The sequence below is a fragment of the Staurois parvus genome, unplaced genomic scaffold (genome assembly GCF_062004578.1).
Source record: "Staurois parvus isolate SC_StPar_1 unplaced genomic scaffold, SC_StPar_1.0 ptg000287l, whole genome shotgun sequence".
NCBI classification, from domain to species: domain Eukaryota; kingdom Metazoa; phylum Chordata; class Amphibia; order Anura; family Ranidae; genus Staurois; species Staurois parvus.
The window spans coordinates 14024612-14051740 of record NW_028318083.1 but is presented as its reverse complement, the minus strand read 5'-3'; the positions used below and the strand labels follow the sequence as shown (position 1 = coordinate 14051740).

General features: G+C 40.8%; 1 long non-coding RNA gene across 4 annotated transcripts in view; it reads left to right on the top strand.

The window, feature by feature from the left end:
- The window catches only part of LOC149458393 (uncharacterized), a 401858-nt gene that overhangs the window by 194372 nt on the left and 180357 nt on the right, over positions 1–27129 (top strand). For all 4 annotated transcript variants that reach the window (XR_016313457.1, XR_016313453.1, XR_016313454.1 and 1 more), the window contains one exon: positions 17264–17403. This is a non-coding gene — a long non-coding RNA (uncharacterized LOC149458393). The remainder of the gene's footprint in view (positions 1–17263; positions 17404–27129) is intronic.

Here is a 27129-nt window from a genome sequence, read left to right as displayed (position 1 = left end):
CCCTTCCCTTTACTTGTTTTTAATTAAATTGATACAGTTAGATGGCGGCGCCTTCTGTTTGTTTATTGTTTTAGTGTACAGAAACATCCTGCTAGAAGAGGCGCAGCCATTATAGAAGTAGATTCACACACCTGGATCTACCATACAGTGACTAAGGCTTCTTGCTTGGGACCTAATCACTCTTTTTCCGTTTGCGTTATAGAGTTTTTTATGTTTCTGTACAGTGGTATAAAGCATGCCGCCACTGGACACTAGAGAATGGAGACGTGTTCTCCTAAGTGATGATTCACGCTTCTCTGTCTGTCAATCCGATGGATATTTCTGGGCTTGGCAGTTTCCAGGAGAACAGTGCTTGCCTGACTGTATTGTGCCAAGTGTAAAGTTTTGTGGAGGAGGATTGTGATATGGGGTTGTTTTTCAGGGGTTGGGCTTGGCCCCTTAGTTCCAGTGAAGGGAACTCTTAAGGCCTCAGCATGCTAAGACATTTAGGACAATTTCATGCTCCCAACATTTTGGGAACAGTTTGAAGATGGCCTCTTCCTGTTCCAATATGACTTCGCACTAGTGCACAAAGCAAGGTCCATAAAGATATGGATGAGCGAGTTTAGGGTGGAGGAACTTGACTGGCCTGCAACCCAATAGAACACCTGTGGGATGAATTAGAGCTGAGACTGCAAGCCAGGCCTTCTCGTTCAACATCAGTGCTTGACCTCATGAATGCGCTTCTGGAAGAATGGTCAAACATTCCCATAGACACACTCCTAAACCTTGTAGACAGCCTTCCTAGAAGAGTTGAAGCTGTTATCACTGCAAAGGGTGGGCCAACTCAATATTGAACCCTACGGACTAAGACTGGAATTCAATTAAAGTTCATGTGCGTGTAAAGGCAGGTGTCCCAATACTTTTGGCAATATAGTGTATGTTTGGTGGCAAAAAGGTGGGTTGTAACACTTACACACCACACATATGCGTCACTGGGCGGCCAGTGTTTCTGTGCTGAGATCCCACTCACTGTGCACTTCCAGCACAGTGACTGAGCTAGCAAAGCTTGGTAGCAATTGGGCAGTAGCAAGCGGGACTGGCTTCTGATCATGTTACCACTGTAACAGCCAACCTCAGCAGTCACATGATCATCAATCCTTCCCTCCCCTGAGGTGTTCAGAACCTTTTAAAGGGACACTGAGATGGGCAGAAAGTTGTTAACTAGATGCAGGCTCCAATGCTGTTACCCCCTATCCTTAGTTTATTACTGTGTCAGTTAGTGGCCTAGAAAACAATGCAGTCAGTAAAGTGGTGACTGAAGTAGGGAAACAAGGGATTAAGATAATACTTTTTGCATGGTAACATTAAAAAAAAAATGTGTGTAACTATGATACACGAGGAACCATACTACTTACTTATCACATAGGCAGGTTAAATTCCTTTCTTAAATAAACTTTACAGTGAATATGCTTTACCGTTCCTCTCTTATTAGTGACAGTTCTGTTTACAGTGCTAATATACAAATTTTCATTAAAATATAGATCAACAAGCATTTAAAATGTTATAGTATCATTCAAATTTTAATAAAAATGTGGTATGACTCCAGCATGTAGCAATTATGAAATTAATATACTGTATTTGGGGCAAACTCACCTATGGATTCTCCTATCCTCCTGAAAGCAAACCTATGGCAGTAAGTAAAATTCTACCCTAACGCACAGGTGCTCAACCCATGGTCCACAGGCCACATGTGGCCCTTGGAGCCCTCTGTTGTGGCCCTCGATCTCAAATCAGGGAAGCACATGACTGGGGTTGGCAACTTGATCACGATCTGTGCTTCGACAGTGAAGGAAGCAGGAGACATGTAAAGCGATGCTTCTTCTTTAGTGCCTGTCCCAGGTGGAATGATAGTAAGTGAACTTCACCTGGGATTTTTCAAGAAACCTGGAGAGTAATGCCAGGAGAAGCTGGAAGAGAAAAATAAGGTCAGTGTATTGAACAACACATATACTGCACTTTTGCAATAGACATATTAGCACCTCTAAAAGGGTAACAACTTTCACATTGACCTGCAGGAGCAGCACAGTGCACCTGCGGCTTTCCTGAGGGTTAGCTGCACTGAGCCATAGACTTCTATTATACCCTGTGGGTTTGGTGAGCTTTCCAAAAGTGCACCACACCAGCAAGATATAATAGAAGTCTGCGGCAAAGCTCAGCTATCCCATAAGAAAGTAGCAGGTGCACTGTACTGCCCCCGCATTGCTGGTAAACTGCTGGGCATCAGTGTGACAGTAGCCTTATAGGGGGCTCAGGACAGTAAGAGCTTGTTTACATTTGCGGTTTGGGGGGAGGAAAAACCCCATAGCTGAGATGTGTTTTACCCCCCCCCAACAACTGGTGTAACATCAGAGGTCGCAATGGCGACCCTGCCCCCAAGCTCCAGGGGGTCCTTGTGGCCTCCCTGTCACATTCTGTTTTACTCTTGGACAGGAGAGGCATCGGGGACTATATATACAGGAATTTATTCTGCATTTTTCTCCTGCAACTGCTTTTAACCATGTTCTTCTCCTTTCCCGCCCACTGGCATTCAACAGCTGCAGGAGGAAAATGTTCATTATGCTATTCAAAATTTAAAAAAATTTGAATTTCTGAACTATTTCATTTCATTGTGGCCCATGACTGTTATCAAATCATTTAAGTGGCACTCACACTTCAAAAGGTTGAGCACCCATGCCCTGACGTATACAGTGTTGTCAGCACCATGAGGCTGACCTTTTCTCCCTTTCACTAAAAATCACATCAGCATGAAGCTGTGCATACTGATAAGGAATAATTTTACATTCATTAGTTAAACATGTTTTGCTTTTACTTACAATTTCTTTTTTCCTCTTCCTGGTTGAGGGAGGTACTGGGGATGAAGCCTGGGTCTCAAAGATGCATTCTGGGAAAGGTATATCACCACTGCCTTCATTCTCATATGATGTGCACTGTAACATGCTCAAGGAAGAAGATACAGTGTTCCAAGAAGTAAAGGGAAATGGATTCATCTGCCCTTAGGGCTCGTAAACATTGGAATGTGGTGCGGGAAACCCATGTTCCATGTGCGTTTCCCTCACCATGTTCAAAACACACTGCATGCATGATCTTCTGTGGGTGTCAATTAAATCCTAACAAAAACCCAAAGGTAGATTGCAATTGAGGTGTGTTTGCCTGGACCGGATTGCATGGTACCAAAGTACCTAGTGGGAACCGCCCTTAGTGAAAATGACCACTGTGAGAAGAATGGGGAGGAAAAAAAAAAAGTATGCAAACAATAAGGCTCCATGCACACTGGGCGTTTTAATAATGCAGGGAACATTAGTTGTGTAAATTCACGTTAAAAACATGAGTTTTTCAGCATTTATTAGCATTTTTGCATTAGCATTTGGTGGCATTTTCTGCATTTGCGGTTTTTACGTTTTTTTGTTTAGGCACAAAAAGTATAAAAACGCAGGTTTGCCGCGTTTTACCACATTTTGCAGTGTTAGAGTGTTTTTACAGCTAAAAACTCCTCTAGAAACTGACTAGTTCTGGAGTTTTTTTCCAGCCAAAAAACATCCCTGCCAAAAAACGCTGATTACAGTCTATGTGTGCATGAACACATAGGATAACATGCTGGGGAGTTTACTAGCAGTAGAAAAAAATGCCAAAAGACAAAAACAGCAGCTGTAAAAACATTCAGTGTGCATGAGGACTAAAAAGCCTGCAGTTATCTGTTTTTAGATTGACATTACTAAACATTTCTAAATTTGCTTTTGTTGCAAGTTAAAATTCCTCTTTAGGCCTTCTAAGACCTTCCATAGATGGCTCAAATTTTGTCTGATTCCTGCTGAATCGGTGAAAATTGGTGTGGTGGGTGGCCTTTCAAGCAACCTCCAGCTCAGCAAAAGCCAGTTTAAAAAATCAATTGAGCTGAATGGAAAATTATCTGCTGAACAGTGACGGTTTCCTATCAGACACAGTCACTGTTTGCTAGCGCTAGCAGTCATGGGAACAGCAACTGCCTACATACAAAACAGATTCCTCCATTCACGCTGATTAGTGTGGATGGGGTAATCTAGTGATTTTTTATTTGTCTCTTGCAGGCAGAACAACTGAAATTCAAGCAGTCTCTGCCCAGCCTTACTTGTATAATATTATTACAGCCTTCCCCCAACGCTGTCTCCAATGGCCTATAGCCACTTCCTCACCTGCATGCCACAGTGCCCAGTGCCTCAGCTGCCTACCATCAGGCCTGTTATTGTCACATGAAAGGGACAGGTAGCCTATAGCCATATCTTTCTTTAGCCACTGGTTGTGCTTCCCTTCTTCCCCTATGACAGCACTTATGTTGGGTGATTGGACGTCCATGCATGCATCCAGCTCTGTTACATTAGTTATCTAGGGAGGGTAGATAGGTTTTCAGTCAGAGGCTGAGTAGCAACCTGGTATGAGTCAGCCAGGTCATTTTCTTGTCCAAGTTGAGGGCTCTGCAGATCAGTTCCCTGATACCTCCCCTGCTCTAGAGACTTGAAAAGTTTCTAGAAGGCAGTAGGCGAGGGTGAGAAGGGACTGATCTGCATATTAAGGGGACTCTGTCGAGTCCCCAAGTAGGAAGCTTGGCATGAGGCCAGGGCAGTCTTTAAGTAGGATTGAGCCTGCCCAGCAGGAGAAGTAGTGTCAGGTGGAAGATGGAGTGAAGGCTGGAGTGTGGAGAGGGGCCTACCTGCAGGCAGGAGCTGGAAGGGAGAATCAGCCTCAACCATCCCCTAAGAGAGGACAGCCTTGAAAGCGGGGAAGGAGCCAGCCAAGCGTAAGGCCTGAAGGCAGCCACCAACCCACAAGCTTGCAGGGGAGGACTGAATGTGTAACACACACCATGGGCCAGATAAGGGGAGATGATATTCTGGTAGCAAACCTGACTAGCCCCCATCTGGGACTGTTCAGTTAAAAGTGCAGTTTCTGGGCCCCCTTGCTCAGGGATTCCCTCAGGCAGCTGGGTGAAGAGGAGAATTCATATTGGGTCTGAGGTGGTACACCAGGAGGGCTGGAGAGCTCTTCAAGAAGAAAATCTTTGTTTGTGGACTTGTACATACTTGCTAAGGAGTTGCCCTCAAGTTGCAGTTTCCTTGGGCATCCCATACACCCCTTAAACTTATCCAAGTTCAATACCCTTTAATAAAACCATAAAAAAACAAGTTGAAGGACTGTTTACTGTCTCCAGTGGGCAAGGTCTGAAGAAAATTCAGGTTGCCTGGCTGCACAGGACTATAGGGGGACCCAAAACTCAGCAACTCACAAGGGGGTAGTGTTGCGCATAGTGGTGGCTACACAGCCCTCCTTTTTCTCCTAGCTCTCAGTGGCCCAAAAATACAGCACAATAAGAAAAAGAAGGTAAGTATGAGCAGCTGCAAGGTGCAATAATAAAATAGAGTTAGCCTGTTATTTTGCCCTGCATGGGCGATCACAGGCTCACTGTAAAAGTAGGACATCAAATGAAAGCTCCTGACTTGCCAGTAAAACATTTCTCATGTGTGTACCTGACGTGGCAAAAAGAGAAAACGGCTGCCAAAAAAAATCAATTTATGACTATCAAACAAGGTGTATGCAAGTAAAGTTATAAATGACAAATGTACAATACAGACGTTTTATAGCATTCAAGCTTGCTAGGCAATGACCTAATTAAAACCTTCCCCAAACATTATTATTATTTCTTTTTACACAATTGACAATAGGCCACATATATCAAACTGAATCATGTTTTAAAGGAAATATATAGCAGTCAGGATTTATCCTTCCCTGTCCTAGGGCAGGTTAGAAAATAAGAGACAGAAGCTGCCTGGACACAGTGGTCAATCCAGAACCCTTACTTTAATAAAGGATTTAGAAACTGTTATACTCTGTGTATTACATCATACAAAATGATTTGGGATACTACACTATCATTATGTAATAGTCCATTACAGTTACCTTGATAAAAGTGTTACTCTTTCTGGGGCAGAGATGAAGGACTTACATCTTTTGAGCTATTATTGCGTATGTTGACTTTTCGCTCTTTATCATTTACATGCAACATTAATTCTAGCGTGCTGTTTAATGGCAACAAGGGAGTGAAGTATTTATGAATTAATTTTAACATGCCATAATGCTGAGATTTTGCTTTGTTGAAACACTATTGCCATTATGTTCTACAGAATATGTTGCCTCTATTGAACTTGCTGACATAGCTTTTGTGCCATACAAATGGGTTTATGTACCTTTTAACAGTGCTTAAGTCTAGACAAATTTATGCCTCACACAAAGGTTAATCCTGAAAATATTGTATATTAATTTCTGCCTAATGCTGGCAAGGCAACTGGGCTGTTACACATTCTAAGCGATATTTACTGAGCGGGCCGGCGCAATGCAACACATTATGGTGCACCAGGAAGCATGGATATGTAACTGAATCCAAGTATGAGACAGTGTGTGGGACAATATTTTGTGAATTTATACGCTTCATAGCTGAGATTTAGCACAGTAGATTTAAGTTGCATACTTGCATTAAATTTCACTTTACAATGAACCTTGGCCAATGTTTCAAATATTCTTCAGAAGTGAAAATATAAATTGGTAGAGGGTCAGTGTACACTAGAGGAAATTATCAGTTTAACATAACAACAAATTAATGTAGTTATATGCAGGACTTTTTTCCTCAGAGAATAGGTGCAGGAACTCCCCCTTTTGAGTCAATCTTTGTCTCTGACCGCTACCCACCTCCAAACACCATCCCTTGGTTCCACCTCTTACCCACCTCCCAGTAACGCCTCTTTTAGAGAATACAAAGCCAAGTATCATTTGGAAATGATGGGAGATCCCCTATATCCAGCAAAAATACCCCCCTTTCAACAATAGATCCCCCTTCAGCAATAGGACCCCCTTCAGCAATAGAACCTCCACCAGCATTAGACCCCCTGCAACAAAACACCCCTCCCCAGCAACAAAAGATCCTCCCCAGCAACAATAGACCCCTGATATCAACAATAGATCACCCAGCAGCCAGAATCGATGGACTCTTCAGCAGCCAACAACCATAGACCCCTCCCTTAACAGTAGATCCCTCCCAGTGACAATTGACCCCCCCCCACCCCAGCAACAATAGATCTTCCAGCAAAGCTCAGGCTAGGTTCACACTAGGCCTTGCACTGCAGGCTGGTTGCTGGTGTGGGAATTGATGTGATTCCGCAACCACCCGCAGCCACGTTGCGCTTCTCTTTCAAGACACAGGGGTGGTATTCATTCTGAATGGCACCCCATGCATTTCAGCACAGGTACCTCATGGAAACTGCATGGTCAAAAAGACCATGTGGTTTCCATGCGGATGCATTTTAAAAAAGGTGCATGCACCCTTTCCTTGCGTGAAACATGGGCACAGCAGCCCATTCATTTGCCTGTGCAAATGCGGGGCACACAGCCTGCCCTAATGTGAACCAGGGTCCATACCCCTTGTCATTACATACATTCAGATTGCCGGAACTGTATTCCCTGTGTTCTTGCTGGAAAAAAAGCTATAAATTCAGCTATAAATTCACTACAAACAATGATTAGAAAAATACCAGAATTTGTCTTGATAGCTGTTTTCTTTTATTCTCTGTACAGCTGCACTCTGGACCAGGGGCAGACTGACAACTCATGGGGACCCCCGGGCAATAGGGGATCATGGGGCCCCTATGTCCTTGCTCACACTCAAAAAAAGCCTATAAAATGTACCAGGGGCATTTCATGGGGCCCCCTACTGACCCTGGGACCTTGGGCAGTGCACGAGTGCTCGAATGGTAAGTCCGCCCCTGCTCTGGACTAAGAGAGCATTAGGAACCAATCAGGCTCTGTTGCAGAGCACATGTGCACAGTGACCTAAAGAACAAAGCACACTGAGAAATGGCCTAATTAGTGTGCTGCTGGCATTTCTTCATTGACCAAGCTAAAGATTTGACTGTGCTGCTGTCAGAAGTGTCCAGTACAAAACTGACTGTACAGAAATGCAGATCATTTTGTCAGTTAAACAGTTCCCAGATATGTATTTTAACTGTATACCTAGTTGCATGCTTGGAGCTCAGTTTTTAAAAAAATATACATATAAAATATACCTGCAAACAAATTTGGAGTTTCCCTTTCATTTTCAGTTGGTAGATAGAACTCGGGATAATACAATTTAAACCATGGTCCAGAAGCCTGAGGAACCACCTAGCTATCAAAAAATAAAAGTCAACATCTATAAGAACTATAGCTGCTGACTCAAGAAAAAATATTTCGCAGCCCATGAAGTCCAGTGCTGTCTTGTTCACAATTAGAGTCTTTTTTTTCCTGTGCTGCTATCTTGGAATTGGGAGATAGTCGTCATTTCCTGATCGCTTAACTGAACATTGCCACTGTATGTGCGAATCAACCCAACTGAATATGGGATATGTATCTCAGGAGGTCGCAGGCATGGGGCAGGGGCAGGGTTAAAGTGGACCTGAAGTTCTGCTGTAAGAAACAGTGAGCAGACAGGCTTTGGTTGTAGAAGAGACATACACTGTCTCTATTGAAAAATGTGCCCCTACCTGTCTGCTTGTTGTATTCTCTGGGGCTGTAAACTGAACTGCACATGCAGAACAGGTAAGTATTAAAGTGGTTGTAAAGGCCCAAGGTTTTTTACCATCATGCATTCTATTCATGAAGGTAAAATACTTCCTGTGGGCAGCAGCCCTCCCAGCCCCCCCCCCCCCAATACATACCTGAGCCCTATTGCGATCCAGCAATGTGCATGAGAGCCTCAGCTCTCTGAGGACTCTCCCTCCTCATTGGCTGAGACAGCAGCGGGAGCCATTGGCTTCCGCTACTGTCAATCACAGTCAGTGAGCCAATAGAGAGAGAGTGGGGACAGGGCCAAGCCCTGCTCTGTGTGTGAATGGACATGCAGGGAAGCGGAACGGGAGTGAGTCTGCTTGGGTGCCCCCATAGCAAGCTGCTTGATCTCAGCAGGAAGGCGGGGCCAGGAGCGGTGAAGAGGAGGATTGGGGCTGCTCTGTGCAAAACCACTCTACAGAGCAGGTAAGTATGACATGTTTATTATTTTAAAAAATGCCATTTATGTCACTTTAAGCCATTAATTCCACTTTAGGTCATCTTCATGAGTACCTGCAGAAAAGGGTACTTGGGGAAAGAATAAAGTGAGAGAGGGAAGGATTAGAAAAATGCTATGTGTAAATTGTGTGTGAAGATCTCTTTTAATGCAGTTTCTGCAGTTTTTAATTTTGCCTGCATGTCTCCAGGAACATCAGGGTGCAATGTTGCTCAATAAAACATCTGATCATGTGATTATAGTAAAAGCAAATCCTGTGGATCTACAGCAGAATTTACTTAAAGTGATTCTAAAGGATTTTTCTTTTAAATAATAGACATGTTATAGTTACCTGCTCTATCTACAATTGTACAGCAGTCCCGATCCTCCTCTTCTGGGTTTCCCTGATGGCGTTCCAGGTTCCTCCACCCGAGTACCTTCATAGTAAGCCACTGGCTATGAGGGCATTTGTGTGGGCTCACACCTGAGCCACACTGAGTGTGTCCATTGACACAGTCAGAACTGCTCTGCCTCATCCCCACTCTATCTGTCATAGTCAGGGGCCGGACAGACTCCCACTGACCAGCAGGATAGTTAAACAAGCAGGTCACCGAGGCGGATGACGCAGGCTCATCTCCAGTTTGGGGATCTAAGTACTAATCAGTATTCACCAAAGCTCTGCATGGTGGAGTTGGGTTTTGCTGCGTGTTAGTGCCAGGCCACTATCCTCAGTTTCAGCCCACCAGGAGGTGAGCAAGCCGAAGTCCAGTAGCATATATAGCAGGTAGAGGTCAAAGAGAAATGTAGCCAGTAAACAAGCCAAATGGTTGCAGGTTGGGATCAAGCAGAAAGGTAAGCCAAGGAACAAGTTAAAGGTAGGTAACGTGTGGTGGTGAAGATACAGATGGCAGCAGGAGTGAAAAATGAGAGCTATTGGCTGGGGAGATCACAATAATCTGGCAAACAGGAAGTGCAAAAGCATGGCTTAAATGGGAAGTTCAGTGGAGGAGCAAGGAGTTTAAGGCAGAAACAAGCTGCAAGCAGGATTGTCCAGTTGATCAAAGAGGGTGCTTTTCCAGGCTCAGCAAGAAGAGACATTGCCAGACATAGGAGAGGTTTAAGGTTCAGTCCCTGGTCTTGACACTCTCCTCACTGGCTTTGATTGACAGCAGTAGGAGTTAATGGTTCAAATCTGCTCCCTCGATTGCCAGTGAGGACAGAGAGAGCTGATGTTCTTGATCACGGCACTGGATTGGGCTCAGGTAAGTGGTGGGGGGGAAGTAGCTGTACACAGAAGGTTTTTCTACCTTAATACAGAGAATGAAACCTTCTACTCTTAGAACCACTTTAAAGCCCTACTCTGGGCTGAACAAAAAATATCCCTTGCAGTGGGGTTGTGCCCTCACTGCAAGGTTTAATAGCTCATTTTGTCCATGGGAATTAGGAGACAATTTTACTTACCTGATCCGCCACTACCTTGGCAGACAACACTTCTCAACAATCTGACAGTGGACTGTCCCTCTATGTCCTCACATCCAGAACAGAGCTCTGGACCCTGCTGTGGTAATGATGATGTCAGGACCCTAGACAGCTAAAGCCTGGGGGTGCAAAAGCTGCAGAGACCAGTCTAGCTGTGGGGAGGAGCAGAGGATCAGGTAAGTAAAACTGCTTTAGTCAGTCAGCCTACACCAGGGGTGTCAAACTGGCGGCAGTCCAGCTGTTGCGAAACTACAAGTCCCATCATGCCTCTGACTTTGGGAGTCATGCTTATAACTGTCAATCTTGCAATGCCTCATGGGAATTGTAGTTTGGCAACAGCTGGAGGGCCGCCAGTTTGACATCCGTGCCCTAGACGTAAACAAGCAATTAACCCTTACAGTGCAGGCACAGCCCCACTGCAAGGGATAATTTTTTATTTGGCTGCAGTTGGGCTTTAAATTCTTGCAATATATTCCATTTTCTCAGCAAAAATTTCACTTTAAGACAAAGTTTACAAACTCAGTACTCTGTGTTTATACCATTCTTACCTTGAGTACATTTGGCCTTTGTAGAACTACATGTATTTAAAGATCTTGGAGATCTCAATGCTGATCCTCAAGGATGTCTTCATATATCTAATGCTGGAGATAATTGTATGGTTATACCATTGAAAGTTTATACAGTCACACAGGAAATGATGGGAAGCAGACTATAGATTTTGAAATAACAGGAAGAAATGACTGTCTGGCATGTAGACAAAGCTATGAAACAGCTTGGGGTCCAACAAGGGTCATAAATACACAGTGCATTTTCTGCCACTTTCACAGCCAAAATCTCTGCTTTGCACAAAACACAAAGGAGTAATTATAAACTCCAGTACAGCAGAGAAGAAGAGAAATTATCAAAGATATTCATTTAGATAATCCTCTAGACTCTATTAAACAGCGAGAGTCTGCTACATTTTGCTTTATTAAAGGCCCAGCCTGCTAAAGATTAATTTATTTGCTGAAGTCTATACATTATGGAAGACAATTCCATATGGTATGTTCTTCTGATTTGTGAATAAAGAAACATTTTAAGATATAATAGCAGTAATGATTTAATATATTATAGCAGTAAGGAATCTAATGGGCTCACTTCAGGCACTTTGCGACTATAACTACTTTCTTCAGCCTGGAGTAAAGGAAATCTGTACTGAGAGAAGTATGGGGCTGTCATTTGTGACCTCTTTCTAAAAATGCTATTTGCTTGGTTGTCATGCTGAACCAATAGTTTTAATATTTTACAAGCCGCTGGGCCATAATAAATATGCTACTGGGCATTCTAATTTCACTCTGACGTGTTCTTCATATATTCAGTTCTGTGTTGTGTTTAAGCTTGGGATAGCCAGGCAACTCACCTTTGTAAGGTAGGTAGGTTAATGAATTTTAAAGTTGAAGTGATATTCTTTATTGGCTAATTAAAAATCCAAACTTTCTGCAAATTAAGTAAGCCCATAAAGGATATTACTTTTTTCCAGTGTTGGATTTTCTGAGACACATATAGTACTTCTTTAGTGTCTATAGGCGATTATGCTTGTGATTAAAGAGCCGGAAAGGTAAAAAATAAAGTGTGATTTTTTTTTTTATCACACAATGGCTTAAAATAACAATGTAAAGCGTATCATGAACAGTTCCATGTAGAAATATCATAGCGGAAGTTTAAAGATGTGTCACCCTTATGTCCATTGCCTCATGTCCTTCTTCCATGTTCAGTTTGTCCTTCAGGGTATTTGAGAAGAAGCCGGAAGTAGACGGAAGTGACTAATTCTTGTCTTACAGCACCTGTTTCAGCTTCTCAGAATGTTCTTATGCGTGTCTGTATGGACAGAAGTGTGTGTGTATGTGAGTGTGTATGAGTGTGTCTGTGAGACTGTCCCTTAGGGCCATTTTATGAAGCAAGTAAGCATCATAATTTGTGATCTTAGGACCTTGTATGGCAAACAATACTGCTTAGCAGAGCAATTTCATTGAAGGGAGGGGACGCTACATATATGGTCTTTTGATTGACAGGCACATATGTAGTGAACATAAATTACAGCAGCCTGCTAATATTTAAAAGATAATATAAATTAAGAATGTATCTTTACAACATCTCAAAAATGTTGTATAACCACAAATCTATGTATGTAACAATATTACCAACTTATAAATCAAACTAAATACACACAGATACTATTAGAATACATTATGTAATACTTATTCTATTTTGATTCACTTCTAACACCCTTGACATTCTACACCAGAGTCCTGTAACTAGCTATGCCCTATTATAGAATACTCAGCTCTCAGCTGATTAGCTAGCTCAGCTTATAACTCCTATCTCAGCTTTACTGAAGAAATTAACACTATCACTGGCTCAAGGCGACCATTCACACATTTTAATATTAATTATGATTAATCATAAAAACCAAATATTTTGCAAGCTTGCCATCAATATAATATAAGTGCCGAATTATAAATTTGATATAATTAATATTTATCATCCAGTAAGAAAGGATATCACTTTACTTCAAACTTTCTACATTCACATGCAGAATCTCCTATATAGGTGCTAGGTTTTGATTTAATATGTATTTTTATGGGTATATTTGGTTACCACACTGTAGTCAGGGTGGCTGTGATTGTTTGTTAGATAAAAGCATACTTAGCTCACTGTACTCGGTGAAGCTGTACTCTACTAGTTACGTCTACTCAGTGTGCTCAGCTGCTGTCAGTCTGATAGCTCCCTATGCATCCAGAAGGCTTAATAAGTTTCTGGATGATAGGTGTGGAACTATGCAGATGGCAACATGAATATCGATACAGCTCTGGCCTATCCCAGAGGGGCAGGCTCTGATGGCATGCTGGGAAACTGTATATATTCAGTGAGCATTCTGGATTCAGGGTCTTTTCCTGGAGAGGCTTAGTCCAGTATGGAGGGGACACTCTGCTCTTCCAGGCAAAGCTACTATTGCTGCTGTATTGAGACCTCAGCAGCAATAGTAGGGGCCATCTACTGGGGATCTGGTCTGGTATCATGGAAGCTGTCCTTGTGCTTTGTGAATACAGACCCCTCTGAAGGGATTTTAGAGACTTTGTGCTGCAAAAGCCCCCCTCTAGTGCTAGAGAGTTAGCTGTGGGTGTAGCTAAAAAGGAAACCTGCTGGTGTCCTGAGGAGCTTGCCTGATCTTCTACTTGATGGGACTTTGCTCTTAAGGCTCTAACAAAAAGATTCATAGCTAACTACCACTACTACTGCTACTACTACTACTACCTTAAAGCTAAAGTCTACTGTTCACTGCAAGCACAGACTTTGTTATAGCTTATCTTGAAGAATACTCAAGTCCTCGAGGGTGCATAGTTTTTGTGTTTGGAGTATCCCACCTAATTCCCTTAACCGTATCCAAGTTTTCCAAAATAAAAACAACACCGCTAGGCTTGTATTGAAGAAACGTGTGAATGAGCCTGTGTGCCTGGCTGGTGTGTGAAGATTGTAGGAATCCTGGACAGTATTCCTGTGGCTCCTACTGGAATAGTGCTACACAGGCTTAAGTTTAGATACTTTTTTTTAACTCAGCACAAGGGAGGGTACATACATTGAATGAAAAGTGTCCCTTGTGCTGGTGGCTGATATTATTATTCAAATCTTGAGTCTGTAATCTTTTGGTGCTGCATGGGTTAATGGAGCTGAGGGACCTGTCTTAGGCATTCATCAAGAGTGCCAACTATGTCCTTTTCATTACTGGAACTTATAGTACAGCTTCTATGAACAGAGGCGAGCAGAAAGGATGGGCATAGTTAGCACTCTTGACTAGTGCCTATGATTGGTCCAGCGGCTTGTAGCAGCCACCTTAACAGTAATCTTCCAGTTCTGTGAAGGTTAATAATAGCCAATAAACCTGTCATGGGGTGGGGAGTGCAGAGGACGGGGATTTAAATAAACATAGCAGCCTCCAGCACAAGGTACACTTCTCATTTAGTAGAGAAATTCAGTATTACAAAAAAAACAAACAATCATACTCACCTATGAGGATGCATCTTCGATCTGATGCTGCATCTGTCTCCTGCCGCTTCTAAGGCCAAGAACTGAGCAATCAAAGACTGCTGATCACTCTTAGTCTTCTTAGTCTTCAGTGAACAGAGAGTAGGTGACTGTTAGTCACCAGCTCTGTGCTCTGCCCCTTTAGCACTCATTAGAGCACCAGGCTGTGGATTGGATGGGAGCACCAGGCTCTCAGAAGTGTGCTGAGAGGCTGAGCCATCTGCTCGTCCAGGCATCTGGGTGGATCCTGAATTTAAATTTGAGGTCTCTCCAGAGCCAGGATGGGCTCAGTGATGTCAGCTTAAAGCAGGCTTTAGCCTACCGTGGGCTAAATATGGGTTATAGGAGTGCAGAACAAAGTGCACACCTGTAATCCCCAGGAGAAGTAGGGCCAGAATAGTTTTGGTTCCACTTCACTTTTAATGTAAGTAATTTTCTTTGTGCTGATTACAAATAAAATAATTAATCAATGGCTAACATAGTACATACTACTGTAGCTAAGAAGTAGGGTAACAATTGCAGTCTCATATTTCCCCTGGTAATGGTTTACTTCAAAGGGGGAGAGGTGAATAGTATTTTGTTTGCAGACATCAAACCTGTGAATCCAAAATTGGTTTGTGCATCCCACAAGTACTTTAGTTAATATAAAACTGCATGTAGTTTTATAACATATATTGTACGTTAAACCTTTTCAAGATATATTTGGTAGCCAGATGTTTAACTGGTGTCATTATTCCCACTACAAACACCATACCTCCCAACTTTCTGAGATGGGAAAGATGAGAAAGAGGAACCTAATTTTGTAAAAATTGTATGGGCAAGGGACACATCCCAGTTACATGGACTAGTGCTTTTTTCACCACTACTCTTTTTCTTTTATATTGGCTTTCAAAACATATAACAAATGCAATAGTTTAGTAATTGAATGAAAGGTTTAGGGGTGTATTTAAAAAGAAATTGAAGAGCTATTTGTCCTGTGAAACACTGAGGGTTATTTACTAAAATTGGAGAGTGCAAAATCTGGTGCAGCTCTACATAGAAACCAATCAACTTCAACATTTAGGTGTCAGAGCTTAATTGAACAAGCTGAAGTTAGAAGTTGATTGGCTACTATGCTTAGCTGCACCAGTTATAGCAAATCTCCCCTATATGCACAGTGCCATGTGTGAATGGATGCTCTGTTCTACCCATGTTGAATGTTATTCAGGTTACAGAATAGAGTGAATAAGGAAAATACCACATTATGGCCTCTAGATGAACCTGACAATCAGAGTAAATATTTCCTATGATTAGCACCAGTACTGGTGGCCATAATCAGTGTTTTCCAGATTCACTCTATATTGAAATTATAACATTGGACTTAAAGAGAAAATTACCTAATAGTAGCCATCGTTGCCCCATTCACACACAACAAATGTACATGCAGTTTCAAATAACAAATCACTCTATTATTTTTTCTTATAAATACACCCTTTAGTGTTTTATATCATATTATACAGTTATATAGTGTATGTTTTCAAACAGAAGTCTGTATGTCACACCAAAAAAAGGAACAACTGAGGAGGTATGAGGGACAGAGGGCAAAGTGGGAAAAAAACTTGGGCCACCCTTTGGATACTGCTGAATGGTCAGAGATCTTTGTAAACAAAACAGTTCTCCTCCCTGTCAGCTCGTGCACACTGCTTTGAATGGCTGTGCACAGCACAGCCATCCAAAGCAGTGTGCTTGCAGTGAAGCACACGGACACAGCACATACTGAAACAGCACACATCACACAGTTAACCCTTTGATTACTCCTCATATTGACCCCTTCCTGCCCAGTGCCATTAGTACAGTGTCAGTGCGTTTTTTAGCACTGATCACTGTATTGGTATCACTGGGGATGTCAGTGACACCAAGTCAGTTCACCCCAGTGTCAGAATGCCTGTCGCAGTTCTGCAGTCATGCTATAAGTCACTGATCATCACCATTACTAGTAGAAAAATATAATCCCAGTATATATACCACCAATTGTAAACACTATAACTTTTACCTAAACCAATGAATTTACACGTATTGGGATTTTTTTTTAGCAAAGACTTGTAGCAGAATATATTTTGGCCTAAATATATGATGAAATTTGATTTTTACATTTTTTTTACTGGACATGTTTAATAGCAAAAAGTAAAAAATATTGTTTTTTTCCTCAAAATTGTTGGTCTATTTTTTTTTTCATAGCTCAAGAAATAAAAAACGCACAGGTGATCAAATACTACCAAAAGAAAGCTCAATTCATGGGAAAAAAAGGACGTAAATTTCATTTTGTGCAGTGTTTCATGACCGAGCAATTATCAGTTAAAGGAATGCAGCGCCTTAATGCAAAAAAATGGCCTGGTCAGGAAGCAGAGTAAATCCTCTGGAGGGCAAGTGGTTAATCAGTACAGTTTTTGTCTGAAAATACAATACAAATACAATATAATACATTACAACACTTCTGAATTTTTATTCTGTTGTACAGGAATTTTAATAACTTTAGTAACCTCTTCACTTTTGATATGAGACTAGCATGCAAAAAAACAGACAATAATTAATTCGATATTCTCATCGTGTGTACAGGACTTTAGCATATGTTAGAATTCCTTATCTCTTTATTTGTTCCAGGTGACTCAGAAAGCATTGAAAGCCAAGCACGAGCATGACAGCCTGGTACCTGACATTCGCAAAGAGGAAAAGACAAAATGGCAGCCTACATAATTCTCCTATGACAGGTGTACTTTAATTCTGCAGCATAGCTTTAATTGGTAAGTAAATCAAAATATTTGAAAATATTTGAATTTTTACAGAAAACGTGTAATATTTCTGCCCAAAAAATCTGTGTTTGGAAAATGTGCATTTTCAGTCTATTGAATTTGTAATGGACATACGTGAGAATGTTCAAGAATTTCTGAGGTCTGAGGTTTGTTTTGGTAGCCACATATTGAACAAAAAAGTGAGTGTTGCTAAAAAAATATGATCATGTGCAGGTGCCATACTGTATGCAGAGATGGCGGGTAGACATGTTTGTAGACACGTGTGTCCACTGTAACGGAATTGTAGTAGGAAGTAGTAGTATTAGTATTTATAATATCAGTGTTTTATTTAATTTGTTATTTTGTAGAACTACAAATTCCATCCTGTCTTGTTAGTTTCTAGTTGAAAAGATAGGCTGACATTTATCACAGAGCCGAGAATGCCATATTAAGTTTAATCAACTATTTGTATTATATATTTATTACAGGTACTTTTATAGCGCTGTCAATTTATGCAGCGCGTTTCCATACTGTACATATTGTACATTAACATCAGTTCCTAAACCTCAAAGAGCTTACAATCTAAGGTCCTTAACTTACATTCATATAGATGCTAGGGCCAATTTAGACAGAAGCCAATTAACCTACCAGCATGTCTTTGCTATGTGGGAAGAAACTCACATAGGCAACAGAGAGAACATGCAAACTCCGGACAGGTAGTGCTGTGGTTGGGATTCAAACCAAAGACCCTAGTACTGCCAGGCAGAAGTGTTAACCACTTAGCCACTGTGCTGCATCTGACTGCCTGAAATGCATTTTATTTGGTGAATTGAAGAAACTTTTTTGTTCAGTAAAGCTGATGACTCCTACCTATTTTTATGCATCCTATTTCAGGCGCCTCTGCCGATCAAACTACTGATGGGCCATTTTATTGAAAACTCCTTTTGCACACAACCAACTCTTTGCATCCGACTGGTTGTCAGAATACAATAGCCACAGCAAAATAATCAACTATCTGCACTGTATAAGAATCTGCTAGATTTTTTTTGTTCAGCCTGCCTGTGTGTATGGTCAGCCAATTATCTCATCAGAACCTGGCTGAAACTTGAGCAGTGGGTGGCCATCTGACATCTTTTGAATTGAAAATCTATGGAGCTAAGCACATCATTTTCAGTGGAATGGTGACTGCAGCCAATCAGTTGCAGTCACTGATTGGCAGTGCCCACTGCATTCGTAATGTAGGAGAGGGTGAGGAAAGGTGATACCCCTGCCTAAATCTTCTGGAGCACAGCAGTGCTTCAGCTGGCCTTCCTACTTAATTAAAAAAATGCCTTACCTTTTAAATATTTCTAAAGAGAAGGCCTCCCAGCACATTGCAAGCATTTCTGAACAAGTTCCCAGTGCAGGGGCGGACTGACCATTTGGAAACTCGGGCACTGCCCGAGGGCCCGAAGACAGTAGGGGCCCCATGAGATGCCCCTGGTACCTTTTTCATAGGCTTTTTTGAGTTTGGGCAAGGTCACAGGGGCCCCATGATCCCCTATTGCCGGGGGCCCCATGAGTTGTCAGTCCGCCCCTGTCCCAGTGTTTGTGTTCTAACACAAAATGGGGACAGACTGAGTTAATTCCTCATTAACATACAAAGAAAAAGCATAGCTCTGAATATTTAACCCTTTGTTAGGACAGACAGTATTCAAATCTAGTTTACAATGGATAATGTGATCTGCTAGCACAGTAAAGACAAGGTTAATTACTGTATGGTGAACACAGTGGGCCAGCCCCCTCATAAACAAAGAGAACTAAGTCACATTTTTCAGTGGTGGAATTATCACAAAAGAGCATCCAAAATGGCGAGCAGAATTTTTGCTTGTTATTTTATGTGAATAGGAACATGTAACAAATATAAAGTGTTATCCCAATTTAATTCTGCAAATGCAGAAATTCACTTTAAGGCTTATTTTTGCCCCCATTTCCTTCTTGATTCTCTAATGATTATAAGGTGATTGGTTTGCCCCATGGCTACTATGCCTTGTCAAAAGAGTTAATTTACTAAAGTTCAATACACGGTATACTTTGCAGGGGATGTCTCACTTTGCAAGGGAATTAGCCCCAGAACTCAGTGAATGTGGTGAAGTTTCACTTTTCAAATAATAACCAATCACATGCAAGGAAAATAAAAAAACATTTTTACATGAACATAGTACATATAAGCTGTTGGGTAAACTTCCCTGAACCCCAATGTGTTCTCTTCCTTTTACATTCATTGCACAAGTGGTAGCATAAATGAATCATATTCTTTTGACTTAAGACTCAAAATAACTGAGTTATGACTTAGCTAGTGACAGTAGAGCAATAAGTTTATCCTGGTTTGACATGAAAAGCCCTGGGGAATTTTGTGCCTTAACATTCATCGAATATAGAAAAAAGAATTTATGACATTCTGCATCTTCCATTTGCTGCATACTTGTTCTGGGTCTATGACTCAGAAGTATTGAAGCCAAAGACGGTCAGGCAACTAACATTTTCAGAAGAAGAAATTGGCAAAGGCAGCCACCATACTTCTCAATAGTTTCCTTTTTTTAGTTTTGGATAAAGCAGAGAATGGTTATTTTTTGTTGTATGTGTATCATTAGGGGAAATTCCCTTCACTTCCTGTCCCAGATATGCAACAGGACATTAGAGGAAGTCCCAAAAGGAGGGGAATTATGCTTTTAGACAATTGTCTAAACCTATCGAGGAATCTAACCCTTTCCCACTCTTTTGAAAATTAGATTACTTGGTCTCCTACATAATTTTTTTTTCCTAACCATGGACTGCTTTTTTAAGCATGAAGCTGATAGTCCATTGCATGAGGACACATTTGAGACTTCTTTTTTAATTGATAGACTGACAAGACAGTCATAATTTACTCTATGGAAGAGACTAATATGGAATATACATTAATCAAAGGTTATTTAATTGATGTGTGGCTTGACATTTATTTTTTTTAATTGAAAAGATGGCTCTCTTTGAGGTTTCCAGAGTTTTGATAAATAATAACCAGGTTCTTCAGGGTAAAAAAAATAAATTAAAAACAACTTGAAATGATTTTTCAAATAGACTAATATTTATTGAAGAAAATGAAAACTAATGTTGACATGTTTAGATTTTTTCAATAGGCTTTTTAATTGCTTGAGTTTCCAGTATGTGGCATAGAAAAAGAAAAGAAAGGCCAAGGACCTTGTCTAGGCCTGTATAGATGCTTGTTTAATGCACATATTAGCTATTCATAATATTTATATTAAAATTGTAGTACTTGTAAAGAAATAGGATGTTCTGTCAGTATAATTGTGCCTGTCTGTCCCAATGAAGTGTGACCTTGACGCAGTTAAAGTTAGGTGTGCTATGCACAGCATACTGTCGATTAGCACTTATGCATTGTAAGCTATGTTGGGGTTTATTGCCCTGACATTAAAATGGAAGCAAAGAGGAAAAATAATAAATGAATTTCAGCTTGTCTACTGGATCATGCTGTTTCTATGACAACCTGGAGCTGGTGAGATGCTGTACTACCTCCTATTTCTCCCTCTTGTGTGCAAAATCGAGAATTCACCCTACATCCCCTTCTTTGTGTCTACCTTCTTCAGCTTCGAGACCAGAAGATATTATGGTCATTCTCATTCATAGCTTTTACATACATAAATCATACAAACACATAAAAGGAAAAGGTGACTTAAGATGTGTAAATGAAATATAAAAAGTGAGGAGGATTGGGAGTCTCTTGGGGTGCATAAACAGGAAAATGAATCAGAATCAGATTGTTTAGAAGTGGTGGTGCTGTGGTTCTATGCAAGATACACACAGCCCTGTGTTTTCAAATCCATATTTATGTTGGTTATTATAAAACTGCCAACAACCCCTGTTTTGGAGGCTCCAGTGGTCAGCTGTCTCTGATTTCAAGAATTATTTTCATAGTTAGGGGTTTTATGTCTGAATACGTCCCTGGACTTAAACATTAACTACAACGTTTAAGATGTTTTTTCAGTTTCTATACTTTTGTTAGTGTTAACCATATGTTTATATCCTAATTGAACTGACATTTAAAAAGAGTAGTCACATTGTAAAAACATATGATGATACCTTTTGCAAAGTAGTGTATGGTGTGAATGGGCAGCTCTCTCCACAACAAGGGGAGAACCACTTGAACGCAAAATGGTATTAGAGGTTCTTTTTAAAGCTTAACTCCAGCATATTAACAACCTCCCTCTAACTAACTACTAGTAAAAAAAAAACTTTTCAAATGCCCTTTTTACCTACCTGAAGCAATAGTCAAGTGGCAATCCTTCTCTTCTTCTGTGTACTTCTTGGGTCATTCTTTGTGTGTCCACATTCTGCATGGTGCGGATATCTCCGGATATCTCCACTTTCAGGTCCTTGTTCATAGGCTCCAGAGGCAGGAAAACACATGCGTGATGAGGAGACCAGTGCCCAAGAAGATAACAAGTATGGAAAAATGCTTGGTCCAGAGGGCAGGAAGTTAGCTTGTCTCATGGAGGAACCTGTGACTTTGACTGTAATGGTAACCATTACACTGTAAGATGGCTAAGGAGAAGGTGTTTTGGTACTGTCCGTTGCACTAACATCCAAATTTTCAGGACAATATTTTAGGGTGTGTCCCCTTCTTCAAGGTCCAAGCAGTACTGATACACTAAGTTTTAGCAGAATGTTAACTAGTACAAAGAGGTGTTTGAAATCAAGACTGAGGAGTAAGGTCAATGGTGTACAATGCCGTATTTAAATTTCATTTTTACTTGGAATTGGGCTTTAACTAATGGCAAATACATAGTTTTTTTATTTGATGACAGAGACCCTTTGTCCCTTTTTGTATAGTAAATAAATATTAATCCAGTTAGTGTTTATGTAACCTGTAATGGAGTTCAGACAGTGAATGGTAATGGAGCTTATTTTTAAAATACGTTGTAAGTGGAACAGTGGTGATGCCTATAGGAGCCATAAGGCCTCCTCTTCTAATATACACAAGAAAAGCATTGACATTTCCTTGCTAAATATTTTTTTTATCGCTGAATAAGCCGTACATGTTGGATCTTGAATTTTTTTTAATGTGCAAATATAAAGTTTATACAGTTAGTTCTCCCACGTTGTCTGTAAAGGCTAAGTTCAACTTTTGGGAAAAATAATAAATGCACATATTTTTTTCAGGAAAAAAATGTTAACTTATTATTTTTCCCTCAGGAGCCTGCAAAGCATTGCACACATGATCAGTAGATAATGGGTGCAATTTCAGGTTCCTGCAGACAAGCCCTGCAGCTTTCAGCCCATAACTCTATATGGGCTGACTGTTCACAAGCTGCAAGGAGTGTAAATTAACTATGAGTGTCCTTGCAGTTCATTGAGAATGACAAGCTATTAGCCATGTTGGATGATGGTACTTGTCGTTCTCTCATTCACAGATCACTGTGAATTAATGATGAGGCTGTGTGGGAACAGCCACACACAACTGCGGTATTTGGAGGGAAGATTCCCACCTGCTATTACAGGGAAGGAGGGAATCAGGGGTTTGGGAGGAAGGTCTGGAGCATGTTACAAGTTACACCCGAAAAATGATCAGGAAGGTGATCCCTTAAAGTACAACCCCTAAAGTACAACCAAACATTTATTGGAAAATCCCCCAGCATACCTAGCTCCCTAGCTTATCTAACCTAGATGACCCCTTTCCTGACCATCGGGCATACTTACCTGCCCAATGGCAGTGGTAGCGGTTTACAAATATTCTCCAGACCTGGCAGTACTTTCACAGTAAATGTTGTAGATACAGTAGAGACACTACATATGGGGCTCCATTCAAACCTATGGCGTGTTACGGCACAGGAGTGGCCAGCTCTGAGGTGATTTCTGCACCTGGAGCATAAGCATCACAGAAGCCTGCCTCCATGGAGAGGTAAGTATGCATTGTGGTGGTGACTGGGGTTCACGTTGCAGATCTATACCTTTACCTGCTGTATGTTTCTGCACCAGAAAGTTTCCACACCACAGTTCTTTGTGGAATGCCATCAGCGACCTGGCTGCTTCAAAGAACTCTAGTCCTGGAGAATGTTTGGAAAGCAAATCAGAGCATATTTCGGGGGCAAATTATTGTGGCAATACAGCTTTCTTCCGGAGCTGCTACTATGTTATGTCAATGGGTACAGCTTAGCCGGAGAGAGTGAGGTTTGATGGGGACAATAAACTGACCTATTTAGCATATGTCCTGCAACATTTTATTTGAAGTATGATTCTAAAATGATGGCCAGGGTCTAAGGTAGAGAAGCCATGAAAATGTTTTTTTAAGTATAAATACTTTGTAGTTTGTGTATGCTTTTTTGAGCATGCAATGTATGCCTGGAAAAATGAAGTACACAGGGCATACATTTCTTTCTCCCACCATTCCTGCCAGGTCTTGAAGACTGCTACAGTAGCAGCTGCAAATCCTGCTTTGTAAAAGAGAACTACTGACCAGTATTCTGAGCACTGTTCAGATGCTTCATTCAAAAATACAATGTACCAACATTATTGTTACATTGTATTAACATTGACCTTTGGTTTGCTTATACTGTAGTGTCAGTTAAATCAACTCTACCAGTAAATACAATTTTTTTTAGATCAAATGTGTCAAATTTTACCTCTTATTTACCTGTAGTAAACTCTTAGCAGCTTTATTTTACTCCTTCTTTCTCTTCCACTTTAGCTATAATTTTTCTGTTAATTTGTTAATTATTTCTATTTTTATAACCAATAAAATTTAAACTCTTTTCTTGTTTTAATTATTTTTGTTCATTCATTTTTGTTTATTTCACTTTAAAAAATGTGCAAAATTGGAAAAGATTCTTTGTTTTTATGTAAATAACTTTGCAATGTTTTGTTTCAGATTTGAAGTTACAGGGTAGATTTACTAAAACTGGAACACTCAGAATCTGGTGCAGCTGTGCTTGGTAGCCAATCTGCTTCTAACTTCAGCCTGTTCAAATTAAGCTTTGAAAATAAAACCTGAAAGCTGATTGGTTTCTGTGCAGAGCTGCACCAGATTTTGTACACTCCAAATTTAGTAAATAACTACGACATTGTTGTTAAACACAGAGCAAATTTTAGAATAAAATGTATACATTTTATCTACAGTAAACACTAGTTGTTTTAAAGCACTCACCCTGTCAAAAAATAAAAGTCAGCAGCTACAAAAACTGTAGCTGCTGAGTTTTAAAAAACAGCCACTTACCTGTCCCTCGGTCCTGCGGTGTGTCCCCCGCAGCTCGTTACACCAGCTGTCCTGTATTCCAGGAGGCCGGCTTCATCAGTGTGGGCACCCAGCTGTGATAGCTTGCGGCTTCACAGCCGGGTACCCGCTGAGCATGCGCGAGTAGCGCTGCGCTTCATGAATGGTCCTGTATTCGTCTGGGACCTGTCACATGTCCCAAAAGACTACAGGGAGGTAGGGAGAGAGGACACCTTCCATTTCCAATCACCTAGGCGATCTGACCAGAAGTGGGAGCGGGTACCTGTCAAATTCGGGTACCTGCCCCTCAAAGCTGCTAATCCTTAATGGGGAGTGGGGGAGCAGTCCTTAAAGCGGAATGTCCCCTTTTGGGTGGAGCTCTGCTTTAAGGACCAGTCCACACCACATGCAGTCCAGTGCATTTTGTTTTCTGCCTCAAAAACGCATTGATAGCAGGTTGCATGGTTTCCAATGGCATTATTCACACCAGTTCAGTCAGTTCCAGTGTGTTCCAGTTCCAGAAAAAAAAGTAGAACATGCTGCATTTTTTCTGCACTGAACTGTACTGGAATACATTAAAATGCATCAAAAATGCTCCGGAACGCTCATGTCCTTATTTAAGTTGAAGAAAAAGAGAAGGGAAAAATTAACTGGAATGCATCAAAAATACAAAAAAAAACCACATAAAAAACGAGTCACGAACGCACATACAGGAATGCATACAGATTTTTGTGGTGTGAACGAGCCCTTAACCTATCACTAGTCAAAGTAAAAAATAGCTAATTTTTAAGTTTATGTCTATGTCTTTTATGCCTTTTTGGCGTAAAAAAAAGATGTATGTATTACTTTGTTATCTTTCATTATTGCAAAGTTGTTTCCAAATCAGTAGGCACATAGCAGAAATTGCTGTGGTTCATAAGGGGTATACAGGTGTGAGAGTCTAACTGGTTAAAAACAAATGTCATGCAGAGGGTACATTTGACAAACAGTTTGCATGTCTTTGTGCAGATACAAAAAGCCGTTGGAAAAAAATAGTAATTTAAGTTTACTCTGTTTCTGCTTACAATCCGTACTCTATCCAATAACTATAGCAGTGAGAGTGCTTAGACCCCAGCAAAGTAGATGTGGATTAATCCCAGTGTGCTAGATGGTGCCATGGCAAACAAAACTCTTATTTTGTAGGACATAAAGGAAGCCATTATATAGTAATATATTCTTGCACTAGAGACACAATATAAATTCCTTCCAAAAGAATACTAAAATCACCACCAACTTATATGGCAAATGATCTATTATTTCAACCCAGCATTTTCATTATTTTATCCCCTGAAACCCCCCAAAATATGCATTAATGGATCTTTTCTTTTAAAGGTAGGGTATAGTTCCCGTATGCATCACCTCTACACAAGTGTGTCAATTTATTACACAGCATTAAAAAATATATAGATGATTCAGTCCCTGCAAAAATTTTCCCAGAATTGTCATGCACAGAGTAACAGCCCCATGAAGGAATTTGTGGAAAACATGAAAGGATTATTTTGCCTTCATACCCCCTATCACAGACCTGCTTAATTTTTTTAAGGGCCAGTACACACCACAATTTCTGTATTCTGGATGCCTTTCTGCATGGACATTTTTTAAATCGTTCCAATGTGTTTTAGATGTGTTCCAATGCATTTTTCCCTCTTTTTTTCTTCATCACAATTGAAGACAAATGTGTTCCAGTGCGATTTTGATGCATTTTTCCATACTCCATACAGAAAAAATGCAGCATCTTCTACTTTTGTTGAATGCACTGGAACTCACTGCACTTGAGTGAACTAGGGCCATTAGAATACACGGAAAACAAAGGAAAAACACACTGGACTGCATCTGGTGTGAACTTGCCCTAAAGCCCCATTCACATCTGGGCGTTTGTGATCTCGATTCTGCCTGTGATCCCAAAGCATTCTGAAAAAATGACAAATCGCACCTAAACTAGGTCCATTAGAATACATGGAAAACAAATGAAAAACACACTGGACTGCATCTGGTGTGAACTTGCCCTAAAGCCCCATTCACATCTGGCGTTTGTGATCTCAATTCTGCCTGTGATGATCCCAAAGCATTCTGCAAAAATGACAAATCACGATACTTCACGCGATATATTGCACTGCAGTAGTGGCAAACCATATTATGTGAAGCTTGTCATCCAAGAACCACACCCCACTTAGATGTTATTGAAAATGAATGGCACCCAAACCTGCATAGTGTGATTTGTCATTTTTGCAAAGAGCTTTGGGATCGTGGGCAGAATAGCTTTTGTGGGCAAAATAGCGTTGATTCTGTCCTAGATCGCAAACGCCCAGATGTGAATGGGGCCTAAGGGCTGGTTCACAGAAGATGCAATCAGTGTGTTTTAATTTGCATCAAAAACACATGCACAGTGTTTTCCATGTATTCTAATGGCACGTTTAGGTGCCATTGAAAATGAATTGCACCTGAGCATGCAT